The sequence below is a fragment of the Triturus cristatus genome, chromosome 10 (genome assembly GCF_964204655.1).
Source record: "Triturus cristatus chromosome 10, aTriCri1.1, whole genome shotgun sequence".
NCBI classification, from domain to species: domain Eukaryota; kingdom Metazoa; phylum Chordata; class Amphibia; order Caudata; family Salamandridae; genus Triturus; species Triturus cristatus.
In genome coordinates, this window is record NC_140593.1 from 1,177,792,416 (window position 1) to 1,177,801,472 (window position 9,057).

A 9,057-nucleotide genomic window follows, 5' to 3' on the forward strand; every position below is an offset into this window, starting at 1 on the left:
CCGTTCCTCCGCCTCAAGTAAACGAGCTGGAAAAGAGGAAACTAACTCCTCAATTTTATCCATTTTGTCCAGTCTCAAATGAATTGCAGAAAGTTCGGCGTTTTGCGACCTTTTAATCTCTCGCACCTCATCCAGGATTAGGTTCAGCATATCCTTCACGGACATCTTCATTTCACCCTCCATCTCTGTATCCATCTCTATCAGGGGGCCCAGGGGATCTATCGCCATCTTATCACTTCCCCTATCAGGGATTTCAGGAGGCTGTTTTACTTCGCTCCTTATATCTTTTTTTCTAACAACCGCAGCATCCGTTATTGTCTTTTTTTTCCCAGGATCAGATGTAGGAGGATCGATAGAAGGAGGGCTTGAAGAAGTGTTTACCACATGACACGGCCCATTTGTGCCAGCCTGTGGAAACTGGCCTAACTCCGGATTTGAAGATCCCCTGGAAGTCGCTGCATTAGGTGAGGGGAGAAATGATTTTTTAGTAAACAAAGGAAATTGTTTAGACGGAGGGCACAGTGGGGGGGAATCAAGAGTCTCAAGAGTTTTAGGGTAATCCTCCGAATGTAAGGCGTTAATTTCACCCCCCATATTCAGTTGGACTAAATTTTCTACTAAAGTATCCTCGAGCTCTGAGCTCTCTGGCGAACGTCCCAAGTCGCCTTCCTTAGGAACAGCACCGTCTATTAATCTGGCTGCTACCGCTGCCTCTTTTGCCTGTTGTCGGCGCTGCTTGGCTTTAACGCGAGCATTCAAGAGTTTTCCCATAGTGCGTGCGTCGATAATTGCGCAGTGGGGAGAAAAAGGAGAAAAAAAAGACCCAAAAACAGAGGGCTCTCACAGTACACAGAGCAAAAGATGTTACTTTACTCTGACCCCTTTCTTCCTTTCTCTGCCTCTCACTCGCTTGGAATGGCAATTTCCCCTTTGTTGCTCACTCACTTGAAACTTGTCATAAGCTGATAGAGCAGAATAGCAGTCAGGTTCGAGGATTCAGGCTACAGCTCGTCAGTGGGAAAAAAAAAAGAACAGACAGCGTCGCCTCTCCTCAATAGATCAGCCCCATGGCTCCAGGTGCAGTGGACGAAGACCCCAGACCGGCACAATTATGGATGTAATCTCTCACATTCCTCCGTCCGATGACTCGCGCTCAGTCCCCGAGGCTGAGAGCAGACGAGAACGGAAGCAGGCACGGTGTGTCTGGAGCGTGTACTGGTAAGCGTCCAGCGGCCGCCGCCATCATTGACCACGAGAGGGGGAGGGGCAGCAGCACGGTGCTCAGGCGCTACGCGAAGGCGTGGAACTCCGTCGCAGCATGGATTCGGCGTCCCTTCTTCCCGCAGTCTGGCATAAGTTGATCCACAGTAAGGTGAAGATCTTTTTTTTCAATATTCAGGCATTTAAATTTTGATTTGCACTCAATATTCTACTTGAGTTTTTTTTAATCAACTTATGCAGTCTGGCATAAGTTGATTAAAAAAAACTCAAGTAGAATATTGAGTGCAAATCAAAATTTAAATACCTGAATATTGAAAAAGATCTTCACCTTACTGTGGATGCAGCTTTGAGATCAATGTATTTGAGTGGAATCTAGACCATTTCTGTTTTACAGCTACTCACGCTCATGCACCTATGGTTCAAATGGAGAAAAAAGGACAACATATTGGGACAAACTTGTCTCATATTCTTGTAAAAAGAAAAAGATATGACTTGTAGCTGTAGGTTTCATAACTATCAGTAATACATCGGACATTGTTGACACAATTTGGCTGCCAGTAGGTCTGATTATAATGTGGTTTACAGTGGTGGCTGGCACAGATTGGGATTGGCGGGGTGTAGAAAACGAAAAATAAAAATAAACTTACGTGTCCCCGCATCTCTCCTTTGTCATCTTTCGCGCCCGGTTGGAATGGAAGCAGGAAGCATACAGTCTCCCCTAAGCCAATCACAACACTGCTATTAGCATTGCTTTGATTGGTCCGAGCGCCATGGTTCACCTCTCAGACAGGGACTATGAGCCTGTGCATGTTCTCCACGCAGAACATGCTAAGTGGGCATGACTGTTTGGCCAGCCCAAGACGGACGCCCAAACCGTCATGCACACTTACAAAGTGCCCACCACTCCTTCCCCTGAGTCCAGACCTGCCTCAGCAGAGACAAACAAAATGATAAAATTGAATTAGTATTATTTTATTTTTCCTTTTTTTTCACTGCTGAAACGCAGTGTGACGACTGTCCTCCGCCTTAGTGGAGGAGCCGCCACTGGTGGTATATCATGATAATTGAGGCAAAAACAAATGCTCCTTGCATGAACAGGGCCATTAATAAAGCCAAGCTTATTTCCTTTGTTTTGGCTTGCTTAAAATGTTTTGTCCTGTAGCAAACAGTTTGTTATTGTTTTTGTCAGCACTTAAGGGTGCAAATATATTGCATTTGCCAATGCTTGTTTGCTTTTCTGTTCAGCCCCGTACCCCTCCCAGGAGTGGTGCACGGCGCGGGCCCCTGTATGTGCACTGCTCCTGGTGCGTGCCCATGCAGTGCCGATCTCAGTACTGCCCAAGGCTTGTTAGTATCCGGGCAGGGAGTTGTGCAGCTGGGAGTCTGACCCTACTACCTGGACTGTGGCTGTGTGTCGACTCTCTGTGGCCTGAAAGAAATAAGTGCTGGCAGTCAGGCCTCTCCTTGCACACTCACACCCGAGGCCATTCGTGTCATGTTTTTAAACATAAATAAAAGGCATTGTCATTTACAATGCCAATAGCTCAAAATCTCGCAAATGCGAAACCTATTGCGTTGCAAATGTTTGTTTTATAAGCAATGTAATTATGACTGAAAGTCTGACTGTCTTCACTGGCTTGGAAGGTGGTGAGAGTGCTAGTCAATTGCCCACTCTGCCCATTCCATAAATATCTCCTTCTCACTATGGGCCTCATGTAGGTAGCCAAATACCGGCCGGTAACGGCCCAAATTCAGTAAATATTCCGTTACCGACCGGTATTGAGGCATTTGAGATGTAGGTGGCTGATTTCTGGATTCGGTATTTACCGAATCGAAATTTTAAGAAATCGGTAAAATACCGATTTGGTAAATTACCGAATCCAGAAATGCTATGTAGGGGGCACTCAAGTGAGTGCAGTATTGGTGTCTGGATTCGTTATTTACCACCAACTACAAGTTGATGGTAAATGACGAATACCTTTCTAAAAGCATTTTTGTGCTATTTGTAAAGTGCCATGTGGCAGACATACATGCCCTTAGGGCATGTATGTGCGCCACATGTGCACACATGCACGAATCAGGGGTGCAACAGGGTGTCAATGTGACACCCTGCCACCCATGATAATGCCTCCCCTATTACCGATTCGGTATTTACCGAATCGGTAATAGTAACTGGCTTCCCATTCATTCCTATGGGCCTCCAGGCCCATAGGAATGAATGGGAAGGGATGCATTATTACCGATTCGGTAAATACCGATTCATAAATGCCGATATTTACCGAATCGGTAATAATTACCGATTATTTACCTACATACTATTTACCGATTCATAAATACCGAATCGGTAAAATTCGGTATTTATGAATCGGTAAATAGTATGTTACCTACATATGGCCCTATATCTTTTAAACCCATTTCATTTTCTTGGTATTGCTATATCATGTGGTAGTTCTGCTATCATGGGAGGAGGGAAGAACTTGTATTTCACTATTTATCTAGTCTCAATTTTTATTTTATGATTGTTTTCTCTGAGTTCAAAGAAACGTTTGAGTCTGATTTTACAGTAAAGTCTCTGTACGCCTAGATTTGTTTCTCTACAAATAAAAAGAAGAAGGTCTGTGAAGTTTGATATCCTGTAGAAATGTTTGGTTAATCACAGATGTGAAAAGGAGATTGTTTTCAGTTTACCACCCAACATGGAATGTTTATAGACATGATTGGGGAGATGATTTGGAGAGGTTTAAAAATTACGTTTGTGATTCAAGAACTGGGATTTCTTGAGTACTAATGGTATTAAATATGTATTAAATATGTAACACAATAAGACATGAACTTTCAAATGTTTGAAATGTTTGTGGCATTTTATTTGGTAAAAATTATAAATTGATTATGACAGTGGATATGAATGTAATTCCCATAGAAAATATTTGTTCATAAATAATTGGTAAAAATGTTAAGTGCTATTAATTGTAATTTACCCCTCAATAATAAATAATATCAGCTATGAATGCTGAGGTAATTACAAGTGGGTTAGAGACAGTGTACATGATTAAAGAATTGCAAATAAATGCATAAACTGTGAACTGCTAATAGTATATGATGGCGTACAACATATTGTTGAATTACAGAATTTAATGTGACATCTAACTGTCATGTTAATTTATATGGTGAAAATTAGAAGGGATCACTGATAGAATATCGGACCAAAAATATTGTGCGAGCAGAATATTGTGTCAGAAATATTGAGGACGAAAATATCTAGAGGTGCAAATAGGTAAGTATAGATTTACTATTCTTGACTCCACTTCTACGTACCTTGAAGATATATATAACATCACAGTAAATATATATATAGAGTTATATATAGTAAAACTTGATTTACCTATGAAAACTTACATTCACAATATTTTTCTCCTCAATATTCTTGGCACAATATTTTGACCTAAGATATTTTTGGTTCCAATATTCTGTGTAAACACCTTAATAATATCTACTTTCATGATGAAAGAGGAAAATATGTTTGCTGAAACTATGACATCCTAGTCGATGATGAGCCCTTAATGAATAATATTTATTGCATCAACTGATGGTGTAAATGGAAACTATAGACTTTATTAACCAATTTTATCTATGAATTTGTGTATCCTTTATATTTTAAGATATTGAAAAACGCATGAATAAAATATGTTTGTATTTTTTCTAACATTAGTTTCCAACCTTTCCTGCTCATGGGAGTTTAATAATGTAGTTTACAATATGATGTATCAAGGTCCCTCGGTAGGTATATCCTAGCTAAACAGAAGCCCCAATTTTACAAGATTAAAGACTCATCCAAAATTATATAATATCCTGTAGTATAAACATCAGTAAACATTTCATTTTGAGCACCCTCTAATGATCTGTATAGTTATGTGGCACTGCTGCAGGGTTATCATTGTTATGCAGCATGAGTTGCAGAATGCTGGTTCGATCTCTGCTCATGAATAATGGGCAGAAGGATTTTGCAAAAATTGAGGCAGAAGTCTAGTAAGACTAAATTAATAGCTTGTGCAATAATCTAATAGCCAAGCCCCAAAATGAGATGCAAAAGTGCCCTGTACTCCCTCTAAAAACTTTCCAAGAAAGTTTCCTCAAGGGACGCATAAGTCAGACAAAGTCGTAAGTAGTCATTAGGCAAAACATTTGTTGCATTGGCATCAAGCAACTCCAGTAAATGGAGGAAATATAGGATGGAAAATATTAAGGGATTGCTAGGGGACCAAACTAGCTGTGCTCTGCAGAGCATGACTTTGGACTGGGGACTTTGCTCCAACACCGCTGACTATCAACAGCACAGGTTGCACTTGTGAAAGGGATTATTGCAGTCTTGCTGGGCGTTCTTGGCCATGTTCTTTAAATTTACTTGAAGAGGAGTCCTTAACTTTTGGAACACAACCCACAGAAAAATCACTTACATAATCAAATTCATGATCTTCAACCTCAAAGGCTGCTTCAGTGTCTGAAGTGGCCACCGGGGGCGCCTTCATAATTAAATGTATGCCTGGTCAGCTGTCACCCGGCTAGAGATTGTGGCTTTGGTTTTGAGTTTGGCGGACAGGAATTCACTCCATCAGGGCAATGGAGTAAATGACTCCATTGACTTGGAAAGGACGCGCCTGCCAAATTTTGAGATGTCTGCTGGCCCAGCGGACATCTCTTGCATTTACAGGAACCACTGTCATTCACACACCTAGGCATCATGCTTCATCTCAAGGCTCCCTCATTCCATCAAAATTGATTGTGATGGCGAGTGAGATCCCTATGATGCCAGGAAGTAGTTTTGCTGAGATTGGTGTAATTAGGGCTAAAAATATCCTGCTTCTCAAAAAAGGTAATTTAATTTAATATACAACAAAACAAAATATCACCAGCAACAAAATACCTACTAGCAAGCCTGACCACCCTGGGCCTCCTCGAGCTTTGGGAAACATCTATAAGCCACTGCCTTCTCAAAACAATCACGAAGAAAACAGTAAATAGCCAATCCTGGATCGAAAACAAGGCAGCTGGATGGTACTGAACTCCTATATCTCGCCTGCTGCTCAAAAATACCTAGCCCTAGGGTTTACCAAATCCATTAAAATACAATTCCTGAAGTACCGACTTGGCTTGCTACCATGCATAAAGCACTATCCACATTGGCTAAAAAACCAATCCGATTCCATCTGTCGCCTGTGTGGCACAGCACAAGAGGATATGCTGCATCTGCTCTGTACGTGCAAAGGACTAACACATGAATGGAAACAGCTCTTAATTCTTAAAGCCACTTTTTAACCAGAGAAGCATCCGCACACAGATCCTCATGCCTATAAACCAGGTGGCCATACCAAGGGTTTGGCAGAGGGGGTTCTCCATCGCAGTTGCAACAGAGTACCCTCTCTACCAAACGCACGTTCAGGCCATTTGTCTTACACATTTGTTTTGACATGTTTTTCAGAGGTTAGGAGGCACAGTAATATATAGGAGGTGAGACCTGCTTTGAGCAGGGGTTCAGAAGCAGTTTAGAGAGTTACATTGTTGTATGGTTACTGGGCCTTGATCACAAACACTTCCATTTTACAGACTCACGATTAAAGTTGACATCTTTTAAACTGACTTTTATCATACATTTGCTTGCTCACCAACATATTTATTCAGAAAGGGGGTGTTGACATACTTATTCTCTTATACGCACATCATCATCTTCTAGAACATTGTGTACAAGGTCCTGGTACACTGGCCAGGCTGACTTTGTTGGTTATTGGCAGGCAACAGCTCAGTTTGGGTAGAATAAGCAAATCCGACTGGTACAGAGCTGAGGCAGTGAACACATGGGTCCAGTTTAATATATACACTGGACCAAGCCTTTGTTTAGGCAGAGGAACATTTCCATGGACTTGTCGTGGTCATCCGTGCCTGAATTGTAGCCCAGCTGAATTCCGTCCTTATCTTGAGAAGGACGGCGGCCTGCCTTACATCAAGACTGGCTGCCTGATGACATAGATACACAGGTAATGGGGAGTTAGACCACTGTAAGGGTTTCTGGCAGATGCTCAACCCCTAGACTTTCTAGGATAGGTAGTACTAAGCAGGAGTACAATTATTTGTATTCATATAATCCAATGCAAATGTGCAATGGTTGAATTGTTCATTGTGTTCACCTTTCTTGTCAAGCAGGTGACATTCTTTTGCTTCATTCTATTAATCATTGCAGCACATGTATTTTGCAAAGAGTTCAATTGCCTCAATAAATATTTGAAATGCCAATTTATGTACTTCTTGTGTATTTCTTTGGGCATGCCGGAGCTACTAACGAACGGGTAAGAACTGTTTTTATGATTTCTTTCTGGGAATTAGGGCTGTCATGTTCTGAGCTTGCATCCGGTGCCCTGTTAGTTTAGGGGCCCAAATGGCATACCTTGAGCTAGCCAGGTACTAAGGCAACATATTCTGATTGTATGAGTAGACTCAGTCCCACATAGTTTTGACACCTATGTTTTCTAACTGGTAAAGTAGGAACTGTATGACAACATGGTAAAGTCACAAGTAAATTCACAAAAATGTACACAAATAAAAAAAGAATGCTTTCACAGAAAACCGTGCCCTTAACCGCTGCCTAAGAAACATTTGATCTCCAGGTCGCAAGGTCCTCAGCTAAGATACTGGTACGAACAAACGTCCCTTGCCATTTCCCAGAAACGGTACAACGTATATTTAACATGTCTGATACAACGGGTATAGTTGTAGAGATTCATAATAGGTAGCCTCATTTAAGAGCACATAATTCTGAGATAGGAGTAGAAAGTCCAATGGGACATTTTGGTTGAATCTTTGGGCAAATCCAAAATTGAAGGCCAAACATCTGTGTGGGAAAACACCTGTTGTGGTTTACAGAACCCAAGCTTCCAAGGCAAGCTCTTTGGTCCGCTGATGCTGGCAAGATGGTGAACGTCCCAAAAACTTGCAGGAGATACTGCAAGAAGTGCGGGAAGCATCAGCCCCACAAAGTAACCCAATACAAGAAGGGAAAGGATTGACTCTATGCCCAGGGAAAGAGACGATACGATCGTAAGTAGAGTGTTTATGGTGGTCAAACAAAGCCCCTTTTCTGTAAGAAGGCTAAGACTACGAAAAAGATTGTATTGAGATATGAGTGCATTGAGTCAAACTGCAGGCCCTAGAGGATGCTGGCCATCAAAAGATGTAAATACTTTGAATTGGGCAGAGACCAGAAGAGAAAAGGCCAAGTTATCCAGTTCTAAGTTCCATCTTTGTTCTCTGTGCAATAAAATAACTTAATAAAAATAAAAAAACATAAAGCTTCCAAGGCAAAGAAGCTAAGGTATTTCAGAATTTAGTCAAGGCTTAGCTGTGTGTAAATGTTTTCTCCAAAGCAATCCCTCTTTCTAGGGTGCTAACTGGGACTACAAATCTGAATAGAGAGGAGAGAGTGTGTACGAGACTGAATTTTGCAAGAGCGGTTCACATTTACAGTCAATTAAAGGAAGGTGTAGATTTTGCATGTTGTAAGCCAAGTATGTGCTAATCATTGCTTTTTTATCCTCAGTTATGCTCCTTCTCCTCTTTCATCCCCTGTATGAGAGTCACTCAGCTGCGATCAATGCAGCCAATCTTTCAGCTAGGATCCTTTCACAATTTTGAATCAGCATAGCCTGAACCCAGCAATGTGTCGAAAGTGATAACATCCACTGTCTCCACAGAACCTACCCCTGGCATCGCCTACCCTAATCCCCTCTCCCATGCCTTGTTGCGGTTTATGTGTTGAACTTTTTATGTCTGCCACCCTAGTGTGAGCTG

General features: G+C 41.6%; 1 pseudogene; it reads left to right on the forward strand.

The window, feature by feature from the left end:
- The first annotated feature begins 8,170 nt into the window (after positions 1–8,170).
- LOC146796941 (large ribosomal subunit protein eL42-like) lies at positions 8,171–8,501 on the forward strand (annotated as a pseudogene).
- Positions 8,502–9,057: the final 556 nt, after the last annotated feature.